The sequence below is a fragment of the Oncorhynchus masou genome, chromosome 10, assembly GCF_036934945.1.
Source record: "Oncorhynchus masou masou isolate Uvic2021 chromosome 10, UVic_Omas_1.1, whole genome shotgun sequence".
Classification (NCBI taxonomy): Eukaryota; Metazoa; Chordata; class Actinopteri; order Salmoniformes; family Salmonidae; genus Oncorhynchus; species Oncorhynchus masou.
In genome coordinates, this window is record NC_088221.1 from 24,812,111 (window position 1) to 24,825,577 (window position 13,467).

Here is a 13,467-nt window from a genome sequence, read left to right on the forward strand (position 1 = left end):
CTGAGGGCCTGTTGTCCAGACCTCTGGCAGTCTCTATTGGGGTGCCACAGGGTTCAATTCTTGGGCCGACTCTTTTCTCTGTATACATCAATGAAGTCGCTCTTGCTGCTGGTGATTCTCTGGTGATTCTCTGTTCCACCTCTACGCAGACGACACCATTCTTTAGACACTGTGTTAACTAACCTCCAGACAAGCTTCAATGCCATACAACTCTCCTTCTGTGGCCTCCAACTGCTCTTAAATGCAAGTAAAACTAAATGCATGCTCTTCAACCGATCGCTGCCTGCACCTGCCCGCCTGTCCAGCATCACTACTCTGGACGGTTCTGACTTAGAATATGTGGAAAACTACAAATACCTAGGTGTCTGGCTAGACTGTAAACTCTGCTTCCAAACTCGCATTAAGCATCTCCAATCCAAAACTAAATCTAGAATCGGCTTTCTATTTCGCAACAAAGCATCCTTCACTCATGCTGCCAAACATACCCTTGTAAAACTGACTATCCTACCAATCCTTGACTTCAGCGATGTCATTTACAAAATTGCCTCCAACACTCTACTCAGCAAATTGGATGCAGTCTATCACAGTGCCATCCGTTTGGTCACCAAAGCCCCATATACTACCCACCATGCGACCTGTATGCTCTCGTTGGCTGGCCCTCGCTTCATATTCATCGCCAAACCCACTTGCTCCAGGTCATCTATAAGTATTTGCTTGGTAAAGTCCCACCTTCTCTCAGCTCATTTGTTACCATAGCACTCACTCCAGCAGGTATATTTCACTGATCACCCCCAAAGCATATTCTTTCTTTGGCTGCCTTTCCTTCCAGTTCTCTGCTGCCAATGACTGGAATGAATTGCAAAAATCACTGAAGCTGGAAACTCATATCTCCCTCACAAAATTTAAGCATCAACTGTCAGAGCAGCTCACCGATCACTGCACCTGTACGTAGCCCATCTGTAAATTGCCCATCCAACTACCTCATCCCCCATATTCTTTTTTTTCTTATTTTTTCTCCTTTGCACCCCAGTATCTCTACTTGCACATTCATCATCTTCACATCTATCACTCCAGTGTTTAATTGCTAAATTGTAATTACTTCGCCACTACGGCCTATTTATTGCCTTACCTCTCTAATCTTACTTCATTTACACACACTGTATATAGATTTTTTTCTTCTATTGTGTTATTGACGTTTGTTTATTCCATGTGTAACTCTGTGTTGTTTGTGTCGCACTGCTTTGTTTTATCTTGGCCAGGTCGCAGTTGTAAATGAGAACTTGTTCTCAACTGACCTACCTGGTTAAATAAAGGTGAAATAAACGGATCATATCTCTTACTAAACACAACTGTATGTACTGAACCCACCGCATGACCACGGCCACTGACAGACTCTGTCTCACACCGTTGCATGTTTATGAAAGATTTCTGTCACTTTGGTTCAGCTTTGTAACTAAGCGCAGCAGTCAGCAGCAGCTGTTGTTGTTTATGTTGCCACAGTGAGATACTTTGATTGGATGTGCATTGTGCTATTGTGTCTCCGAGTCTCTTTGGCCACTTCAATTCTGGTGATTTATTACATATGTTAATCTAGACACAGACTTGCACAATATCTATTTGAAAAGTGTTAAATATTTGGAATGGTGAGAAGAGTCTTTGCTTAGCTTGAACCTTAAATGCATTGTTTTGGAATGTTGTATGTTTCTTTTATAGGATTTTTTTTTACACTAGCTCTTCTTTTGCAATGCTGTTGCACAGGGCTTGACAGAATTTAGTGTCACATGAATGCTCCATATAGTTTGGATTAAAAATACAAGCAGTCTTTGAAGCCAAACAGAATGTTTGTAATAAAAATAATCAAATGTAAGTAACACACGGTGTTGTGAATCAATCTCACAGAGAAAATGATTATTAAAAGTGGTATTTTAAAGATGGAATTCATACAATATGTGAATTACTTGTATATGTGACTTATCGAGTAATTGTGTTTTGTGTGTTATAATATAATCAGACCACGTATATGGAATTATACTGACCCCTAGTGGCACAATACATAAACTGACTGTAAATCTCATCCATTAATCCCAAAAAATATGACAGAAAGATGTTGTAGCCTTGACTGTGAACCTGATGTAAGCAGATGTGACTACGAATCCTTGAGAGCATTCAGTGTTGTAGGAGAGATTAAGGATTCCGTTTTTTCTTTATCCCTTCGTTTCCATCTCGATTACAAACTCCCTTCCCTTTCAAATGTTCACCATTTGACTTTTTCCTATCAAGTATTTTCAGATTAGGGCAGAGGAGAGGTAGCAAGGTTTCTAAATGGAATCCAGCCAAGAATATTCCTCTAGTTTGTTAGGCTGGGAGAAAATTCTTTAAAAAACTATTTGTCCTTCTCACCACCCTTGAAGTAATTGATCTACTAAGTCTTGGTTGGTGAACAGAATAGAATGGAAACGGCTTCAATCAATGATTAACTCAGGTGAGGGACAAAAGGATGCTAAAAAGAGGGACAAATTCATCCAAGGTAGTCATTTTCAGAACTTCTCTGATGTAAATGTCTAGTTTCACCAGCCATAACCTGTCACTCAGGCTATGGATAGCCTTGCTTCATCAGACTTGGACAGATATATTCTCATGTGTTGACTTTGGCCTCTTTTCACACTCAACATTTGCCTAAATATAAAAGTAATAAACTCTTTGAGACACGCTTGTCATATGAGTTTTAATAGTTGAGGTGTGTGTCTGTTTAAAGACATTAAAGTCTTAGAGTTTCACTATTCACTTTTAACATCTGTAATTACATAGACCAATGATGTAGCTTGTGTCTGTATACAATCTAATTCCACCTGATCTTCTTTTAAAATACCATCTTGTACAAGGCTTTGCCCTAGATTAGAACAACAAACAATGCAGCAAATAGGAGAACCTTTCGTTGTTATAAATTGTCTAATGCCACTACTACCTCACAATCCCCTTATGTACAAGGTAGGAAACTAGCAGTTTCACCCCATCCTAAACCTCACTAGCTATTCTGTAAACCTGCTTTACTGGTGAGACGTCTCAAATAAACACCAGAAAACGATGATGTTAGTTAAATAATGCATTTAATGACTGAAATGTCAATGGACAAAGATGTCAGTCACAGCTCACAAGTCATATTTACAGTATCATGAGTAATTGAAACAAAAAGCCTTCATCTACTGCCAGGACTGCAACACTTAACAAAGAGCTACAGTTAGTTTCAGAATGGGTGGCAAGGAATAAATTAGTCCTAAATGTAAAGAAAAAACTAAAAGCATTGTATTTGGGATAAATCATTTCTCTAAACCTCAACTAAATCTTGTAATGAATAATATGAGCAGGTTGAGGTGACTAAACTGCTTGGAGTAACTCTGGATTGTAAACTGTCATTGTCAAAACATATTGATACAACAGTAGCTAAGATGGGGAGAAATCTGCCCATAATAAAAGACAGTTCTTCTTAACAACACTATCAACAAGGCAGGTCCTACAGGCCCTAGTTTTGTCGCAGCTGGACTACTGTTCAGTAGTGTGGTCAGGTGACACAAAGAGGGACTTGGGAAAATGACAACTGAATGACAGCTGAAAACAGGGCAGCACGGCTTGCTCTTAAATGTACACGTAGAGCAAACATTAATAATAAGCATGTCAATCTCTCATGGCTAAAAATAGAGGAGAAACACACACGCACATTGTAATATTGTAGTATTATACATTCTGTATTGTAGATATGTAGTGGTGTAGTAATGTTACATGTTGTTATATTTTATCTTTTGCTTTATATGTGATGTAAGTGCCTTAATGTCTTTGGAACCCAGGAAGAGTAGTTGCTGCCTTGGCAGCTTTTTTATTTAACTATGCAAGTCCGTTAAGAACAAATTCTTATTTATTTACAATGGCCAAACCCTCCCCTAACCCGGACTCCTGATCACGGCCAGTTGTGATACAGCCTGGGATCAAACCCAGGTCTGTAGTGACGCCTCTAGCACTGTGATGCAGTGCATTAGAACTCTGCGCCACTCAGGATCCAAGCTATTCATTCCCTGACCTGGAATTGAACCCGGGCTGCGGTAGTGAGAGCTCCAAATCCTAACCACTAGACCAACAGGGAGAGCTAATGGGCTAATTGGGGAGAGCTAATGGGCTAATTGGGGAGAGCTAATGGGCTAATTGGGGAGAGCTAATGGGCTAATTGGGGAGAGCTAATGGGCTAATTGGGGAGAGCTAATGGGCTAATTGGGGAGAGCTAATGGGGATCCTGATAAATACAAAGCTACAATTTCAGAAATCTACAAGGAATAGTTTTAGAATAAATATAAATGGAGAATAAATATAAATGGAGTAGTTTAATTATTATGTCTTAACATATTCTTAAATTAAACATAGACCTTCATAAAACTACAAAGTTGTAACTATAATTGTGATTTATAGATTTAGTTAATACTATTATTACACATGTATAGCCTAGTTGAAGATATTCTGTGATTGTTCAAAGAAGAACATTTACCAGTATGGGTAGTGCCATTTCTTAAATCCATACTGAGCATATCTCTCTCTATCTATTGGTCTGTATTTACATTTACACACAGACAACACCAAACAACACTATACATTCACCACATATAGCAAGAACACTGAATTCCCATCCTATGGTTCCCATTGTAGATGGTCAAAGTTTGTAATTGTGGGGTTAAGAAGTGTTTTTGTACAACAGACATTTCTGTTCATAGGTAATCAGCATAGGCTCTTCAAGGCTTGGTAGTCCTGGTGCATGCCTGGCCATGTTCGAGAGGGGGTTTTGGGAAGGGAAATTGAGGGTCCCAAGTTAACAGGTCACGGCCACAGCGAAAACACACACCACACAGTACATGGTGCGGTTCTCCCACCTGACTGTGCAGCTTCCTGTGGGAGGACACCACAAAAACCAATCAGGTCAACCTACAAGATCTCAACCAATCAAAGGGAACACAACATCAGAACTAATTTAGACTCGTAAAATATAGTTCCACACACGCAGCTTCTTGAGTGCAGTGCAATGTTCAAAAAACATATACAGATAGAAACTCAATGTACAGAGTGGGAAATATTCCCTGTTCTCAGAATATCACAGAAAATTCAATATACTTCTATCTTTAAGTTCTACATGTTACACCCTCCTGATTAAACCAAAGGGTGATACACTGTTCATTAGCACAACAAAGCAAATGACTGTTCAATGGTTTGTACAGTGAGTAGTACAGTGTGGTGTTTCCCTTTATCTCACCATGAGTAGCAGTGTCCCAGTAGCGAGAGTTGGCCGTGTGGAGACCAGCACCAGTCTTCTGCATGATGACACAGTTCACTGGAACACAAGACCATGTTGATGATGTATTTCCTGCTGTAAGCATTCTGTCATGCACAGAGCCTTGCTCCCGGTCACAAAGGGCCCATCGTCCAGCCTGTTAAGGGTGGAGAAGATAGTATACCTTAAACCTCATTCTAACAACTTCAACTTTTAGTGCGTCTATGTTATCTCCCTACTTCGATGTGACCAATTTGTGACTGACTCTTGTAATCCCATAGCTCAGTAGTGTTAAAATATCTTAACATCACACCCATGAACTTGAATGGTCTCCCCTTGTTTGACCAACTGGGTGAGAGAGTGCTCCACGATGCTGGCGGTCCATTGGATCACTTTGTTCTGGTTATAGCCTATTCCTCCAATGATACCTTCGATACACAGAGTCAGTAAGAGTAATAATATAAATAATATCATAGGAGATGAGATCGCAATGAGAAACAACACAATCAAGCAAATATGAAGGGGATAATCAGTGGTTTTGACCATCTTCACCAGCCAACAAATAAGGCTGTTGATAAACATGTTTCCAAGATCCTCTTACCTACCTCTTTAACAGAGACAATGGCCTCCTCAGCGTTGTAAGACACCTGCGATTCCAAATATTTATAAAAAGGTTCATTATGAAAAACATGAACAAAATAGAGGGTATTACTTAGTTAAGATATAAAGTCAAACAAAGTTGTTGAGTGTTCGGCATTCATTCACACAGTTGTGTGCTTGGAATCATACAAATCAAAAGGAGCTGGTGTTGACCTACATTTTCCCGGCTGTTCTCACAACGAACTGGGGTACACAGACAGACACCCCACTTTGAGATCTTAGAGGTCATGTCAACACTAGAGCTGTGGAGGCTGGACATCAAAGGCTGCTTTCAGGCAAACCCAGGGATGAGAAGGGGGCTGCTGCACCAATAATTCATTATCTAACTATTAGTCTGTTCATAGGATGTTTAGAATAATTTGCACTGAGACTATGGGTATTGCAGCCTTCTAAAGTATGAAAGAGCATTGTGATTTCTGGAACATTTCGAAGTAGCTGAAACATTTCATTCATACACTGGGTTACTTTGACTGCATAGTACTGTAAGCTCGCTAGCTATGCTGTTTTTGACAGGTGCTCAGTCCAGTTGATTTGATCATACCCAGTAAATTGGCTCGCTGCTAAACTGATAAATTCCCCACACAACTACATGTATTAATATGACATTTACCTGACAAATGTTTACAAGAAGGCCTATATTATCTTGTCTGTTTCATTTGACTACACAAATACTAATGGAGGGTCTATATTACACTGGCCCGCGATGAACCGGGCAAATGCACAAGTCAACGGACAAAATCTCAAATCAAACAAATCAAATCAGCCCCGCTGTCATGTTGTCAACAAGGCAGCATGGTGCATCATCCAGAAAAACACAGCATGTTTTTTTCATTGAATTTTCTAAATAGGTTACATTGGGAAGGCAGAGTTTTTATCCAAAGCAATCACGTGTGCATGTGAAAAATCTGAATCCTATTAATCACTCCCTGCTTAATTACACTTTTGTTTTGAGCCGATTTCGGGGTCGGTCAGAGCTGAGCACCTGGCTCACACCTGTGAAGCAGTCCGTTCCTAAACCAACACCATCACTTTTCTCCCGAATCAAACTCCTCCCACTGGGGTAATCCGTGCCAAATAAACAAATCCCCTCAAGTGCTGGCTTGTGACGTTTTCGAAACAGCATCTATGCAGTACATGCAAACGTTAGCTATCTAACTGGGCTAAATGCTATGAAGTCTGATATATAATGCTTATAATGATTTAGCTAAATGCTAAATCTACCTCCTCTCCGGAATTGTACTCCACCATTTGATTTCAATGCAAGAATGTCTTATTTATACAAGGCCTTTTCGCCGACCCTGCTGTTATTCCTGCTTAGCTATCAACGAGACGGAGATGATCAAAGGCAGAGATAATTGTATTGTTTTATAGCTAAACCACACCCAACGTGAATAAATGAGTCATAGTTGGCAAAACAAGCAAGGAGGTGGGCGAGCTAGCGATATCCTATTGGCCCGTTCTAGCACATATCTGCATATTCTCATTAGGGAACGCATACTCTGAAGTGGTGCAATAACTCAGTTCGCCTTTGCACTCCTTTCTAACAACGCAATTTTTTTACAACTTTGGCAAAGGGTAAAGTGTACAAAACTTAGTCCACTCTGTTCATAACATATTGTAGTTTTGGGAACAGAACCATATTAAGATCAAATGTTTCATCGATGAGAAAATGTGCAGAATCTTGGCCAAAATTCATCTCATTCCATCCTCTCCCCATTGCCGGCACTGGGCTTCTCACTACCAAATTTGGTTGTGAGGGGGAACGTCAAGCGGATGCTTCATATTTATACATCTGGTGAAATATCTGTCTCATCTGTGACAGACTCAGCGAGGCAATATACACCCACGACTGCAAATGAGAGCAGTAGATTATTTCCTGCCTCCTTGCGGAGGGAGGTATTAGGAATTGTATGGTAGTAAGTGTAAGAAGTGGACTGATCATAACCACTAATAAACGATCAGATATTGTTTTGTAATTCAGTGTTTTATGTAATTCTGTCTTTTTATCCTCGTAGCAGCTAAGGTTAGATCTGGGGTATGGTACCACAATTTGACTCTAGGACAACACACACAAAGAAAAAACAGAGAAACACACAGAAAGAAAGAGAGAGAGAGACGCACAGGAAGACATCTAAACTGCTTTGCCACGGCAGCATGACTTATTGAGTCATAAGGAAATCATTAGCCTATATTCAGTATCCCGGTATATTGCCACTGGAGAAATAATAGCCTACTAAATCGGGTTCGTAGATAGACTGCAGAGTAGCTGCCCCAGCTGTTTTCCCGAAAATGTGACCACGCCCCCTTACACAGGAGAGCACTGGGCTGCTATGCGGAGCAGAGCAGTTGACACTACAGCTGTGATCAGAGAGACGCGCAAAGAGATGGACTAACTGCACAAGCTCCCCCATAGCATCCACTCTCAGGAGTCACCAAGCCACCACTTGCCGGAGTGCTGCTTTCAGGTATGATGGCTTTTCTGTTACAATCTTAAGAGAAACCATTGTAATTTTATGTTGGTGGTTCTATCTGTGTGAAACATGAACAGCGGTGAATGTCCCATAATGATTCTGAAAGGGAGATTCCCGACGAGGAGGTAACAAGCGACAAGAGACCAGTAAGCCATTCCCATAGTGAATAACCATCATCATAAGCTAATTCTTAAAACTCATAGGCGACATGCTGTTTTTGCAAAATTGCGATAGATTTTAAACATTTATTTTGCATTGTTGCATATCCTTCTAAATAATTGCATTATGGACAAATAATTCAGATGAGTAATTATAAAATAAAACGTTTCTGTTCAGGTGAGGTCTCAACTACCATACAGCTGCATGTAAAGTTAGCAGTGTTTGTTTGTACAGGTGCAATGCAGCAAAAGGCAGTTTTTGTGCTCTCCGTCCAGTCACACTAGAAACTGGTTCGAAGATGTTCAATTTATCTGACAGTTTTTGTGCTCTCTGTCCAGTCACACTAGAAACTGGTTTGAAGATGTTCAATTTATCTGACAGTTTGTGTAGACAGAGCTGTGAAATATAGGCTAATTGTAACACATTATTTCAATGGGCTATTATTAGGATACTGTGAAACAATTTACACATTTTGCATGTACTAACTTAGTAATTAGTAGACTATCGCCACAGAGACATATGTTGGATTTAATGCAATAGCATGAACTGAATTCATCAAAATGTTTCATATTCACTTAGCACGTCTTAAACTAATGTTGTTTCAAAGTTACAGGCTATGGAAGCACATTCCTGCCACCAAAATGTTTTTAAAACCTTAATACTATCAAAACATTTTGAGATAAGTCAACATTTTGAAGAAATAAATGTCAACATTGAGACATTTTGAGATAGTAGCATTATATGGTGACATATCACCCAGTGTTCTTTGCAAGGTCATTTTTTTCACATTTATATATTGGTCATTTAGTGGGCACATTTGTCCTTATCAACCTTGTAAGTTGCTAAAACAAATTACATATCACAGTCATAGCAAGTAAAACATTTCTGTTACCTTTACTGAAAATGTTGTTGTAGTTAAGGATGCATTAGTCTTCCAATAAATTGTAATTATAACAAGATATCTTTGCCTATTTCTGAATAGTGTCAATACAATACTGAACTATTAAAGGTAACTTGATACCAGAGCAATGAAACACAGTAAAAGTGACTATTAAAATCTAAGAAAATTGTTTCTATAGTATTTTACTGTAATCACAAGGGATTAAAGTAAGCAGGTTGGCTGCAGGCAATTGCATATTAATGAATACTAGATTGTCTTAAAGGTAATTGTCACGTTGGTTCGTAATAAGTGGACCAAGATGCAGCGTGGTATGGTTCAATTCTCTTTATTTTGAAGTGAAACTCAAAGAAAACAATAAATGCAAAACTAAACGTGAAGCTTCTATAGTGCTCACAGGCAACTATACATAGTCAAGATCCCACAAAGCACAAAGGGGAAATGGCTGCCTAAATATGATCCCCAATCAGAGACAACGATAAATAGCTGTCTCTGATTGGGAACCATACCAGGCCAATATAGAAATATAATCACCTAGATGTCCCTCCCTAGTCATACCCCGGCCTAACCAACATAGAGAATAAAAAGCTCTCTATGGCCAGGGTGTGACAGTACACCCCCCCCCCCCCCCAAAGGTGCAGACTCCGACCGCAAAACCTGACTCAATAGGGGAGGGTCCGGGTGGGCATCTACCGTTGGGGGCGACTCCGGTGCGGGGCGAAGTTCTCACTCCGCTCGTGGATACTTCATCCTCAATGGCGGCTCCAGACCGGGAACCGTCGCCGAAAGCTCTGGACTGTGGAGGCGCACTGGAGGCCTGATGCGGGTGGCCAGTACAGGTGGCACCGGGCTGGTGACACGCACCTCAGGGCGAGTTTGGGGAGGAGGCACAGGACCTACTGGACTGTGGATGCGTACTGGAGACCTGGTGCATATAACTGGCATTACTTGTACAGGAACTTTAACACACTTCTCAGGATGAGCACGGAGAGCTGACTCAGGTGGCTTTAAATCGATAACACGCTCCTTAGGGCAAATGTTGTGCATCGTCCACCAATTCAATAACTCTCATTTCTCTCTCCTCCACATTCTCCCTCAACTCACTGACAGTCTCTGGTTCACTCTCCTCAACTTTCGCCGCCCACTCCTCGCTCAATCTGTCCCAATATTCCTCCTCGGTCTCTGACTCACCCCTCAGCGTCGCCGACCACTCCGTGCCCCCCCCCAAAAAGGCTGCCTCTCGTTTTGAGGCTGCCTCTCAGGCTTCCGTCGTGGCCGCAAACCCTGGTGTCATTGTTGTTGCTCCCTCGCTGCTTCCGCCTGCTTCCATGGCAGGCTTCTGTCTCCTGCCATAATCTCTTCCCACGTCCAGGATGTTCTCCACTCCTGGCTGCTTTAGTGCTCACATGCAACTATACATAGTCAAGATCCCACAAAGGGGAAATGGCTGCCCAAATATGATCCCCAATCAGAGACAACAATAAACAGCTGCCTCTGATTGGGAACCACACCAGGCTAACATAGAAATATAATCACCTAGATGTCACACCCGACCTAACCAACATAGAGAATAAAAAGCTCTCTGTGGTTAGGGCATGATAGTAATGAACAGTCAACATCACGTTTTTATTAAATTGGATGATATTTGGATGAAATCAGACCAAAGTATGATACAAATTCAAAGTTTCAAGATAGTAGAACAGGATAGGATATGTTTCTTCATTTGTAGCATTATGTGGTGATTTCGATTTATCCATGTTGCAGACATCGACACAACAGGGCCACCGACAAATTTGTGGCAAGCTGGCATTTGGCCCAACACTTTTGATTTGGTTTGATAAAAAATATTGACACACAAGCATCAAAAATAGGGACAAAGTGCATTTGTTTAGACCGATTTGCCTCTGATTTGCCTCATGCACAATAAATCTGTGCTTCAGTCTGATCAACTGTAGACTACTGATAACAAACACAGCTGCAGGCTAAAGTCATTTATTTATAGCCTAAAATAGGCCTATTTATTTGTGTCAGGAGACAATGTGAATGTAATCAAATTTGGTTTATATTCAAACTTGGAGTAGTTAGGCTACCTATACCTTATCAATGCAAAATGATTGACTGTATTTAATCAATACAATAGTGATGGCATGCTGTGTGAGTAAGTTTTGAATTACAAATGCAAAGGCCTACACAATACAACCCTGCATAAAGTTATATTGTTCAAGTGCAGTTGAACAGGAATTACATTTACTCTCACGGGTGGGCAAAAATACCTATCTCAAAGCCACACCACCAATATGCCATGCCTGCAGGGTCAAAAACTAAACTGATGGTTAAATTAACCCAAGTTTGGGTAATCTAAATGTGTGGCCTATTAGGGGTGTGGCTTATATAAAATGTAGAACAATACTATGATAACGAAGTGGTAACTATCCCAACATTTGGATAAGTATTTAAGGAACCGCTCCTAGGCCGTCATTGTAAATAAGACTTTGTTCTTGACTGACCTACCTAGTTAAATAAAGGTTAAATAAATCAAATGTAAAAACTCATACACTTGTATAAACTCTATTAAAGCTACAAAAGAGCCAGTGCCAGCCTGAATGACAATTCTCTCATGGGTGGCCAAAAAATAACTATTTGAAAGCCACGCCCCTACTAAGCTGCGCCTCCATTCTCCCGATCTGACCTGGTGTATCATAGCTCAATAACCAAGCATCAACAACCCAACTTAAAGAACTGGCGGGGTCAAAATAACCCAACATGTGTTCTGTTCAATATTTACCCAAATTGGGTTGTTTTTTAGAGTGTGGAACTGCAGCACAGGCTGTTCGAGGCTGTTACGGAGTGTTCTAGCATGTTCTGGACTGGAGTAATGTTATGTTGGTCTCTGCTATGTTGTACTGCACTTACTACACCAAGTTTGTGGTGAAATGCTGCATATAGAGCTGTGCCTGTGATGTGCTATGTAGTTGTGTTGTGCTGGGTTTCCCTCCCTCCCACTCACTGGCTTTGATCCCCAATCCCCCTATTAAGTGTGTACGTCTCGCCGCTATGCCGCTGCCGTTTGGTATGCAAATTAATGACTTAAAAATCATTCAATGTGATTTTCTGGATTTTTGTTTTAGATTCTAATCTCTCACAGTTGAAGTGTACCTATGATAAAAATTATAGACCTCTACATGCTTTGTAAGTAGGAAAACCTGCAAAATCGGGAGTGTATCAAATACTTGTTCTCCCCACTGTATATTTTTGTAGTGACTGGGTGTATTGAAACATCATCCAAAGTGTAATTAATAACTTTACAATGCTCAAAATGTTCAATGTCTGCTTTATTTTTTACCCATCTACAAATAGGTGGCTTCTTTGCGAGGCATTGGAAAACCTCTCTGGTCTTTGTGGTTGAATCTGTTTTAGAAATTCACTGCTCTACATTCATAGTATTACCACGACAACTGGCAAAACAGTTCGTCTTTCAATCACCCACGTGGGTATAACCAATGAGGAGATGGCACGTGTGTACCTGCTTCTATAAACCAATGAGGAGATGGGAGAGGCAGGACTTGCAGTGTGATCTGCGTCAGAAATAGGAATGACTTCTATTTTAGCCCTTGGCAACACAGAAACTCTTTGGCGCGCATGAACAGTGTGGGTGCAATAATTGAATAACATAGATTCCTATATTTATTTTGCGACGCGAGCGGTGTAGTCAGGGTATTAAACTCTGCAGTTAGTTTTGCAACCGAGGACAGAGCATTTTTACGCAATCGGCGGTCTCCTTCTGTGAGCTTGTGTGGCCTACAACTTTGTGGCTGAGCCGTTGTGGCTCCTAGACATTTCCACTTCACAATAACAGCACTTACAGTTCACCGGGGACACTCTAGCATGGCAGAAATTTGACGAACTGACTTGTTGGAAATGTGGCATGCTATGAAGGTGTCACGTTGAAAATCACTGAGGTCTATGGAGATTGC

The 13,467-nt window shown here is 40.7% G+C and overlaps 1 protein-coding gene and 1 pseudogene across 3 annotated transcripts in view; one reads left to right on the forward strand and one right to left on the reverse strand.

Moving 5' to 3' along the window:
• Positions 1-4,849: 4,849 nt before the first annotated feature.
• Positions 4,850-7,213, reverse strand: LOC135547402 (dynein light chain Tctex-type 1-like; annotated as a pseudogene).
• A 1,113-nt stretch (positions 7,214-8,326) lies between these two features.
• LOC135547380 (synaptotagmin-like protein 5) overlaps positions 8,327-13,467 on the forward strand; it is a 67,979-nt gene continuing 62,838 nt past the window's right edge. For all 3 annotated transcript variants that reach the window (XM_064976361.1, XM_064976363.1, XM_064976362.1), the window contains exon 1: positions 8,327-8,430. The gene's annotated coding sequence lies outside the window, so the exon portion shown is untranslated. The remainder of the gene's footprint in view (positions 8,431-13,467) is intronic.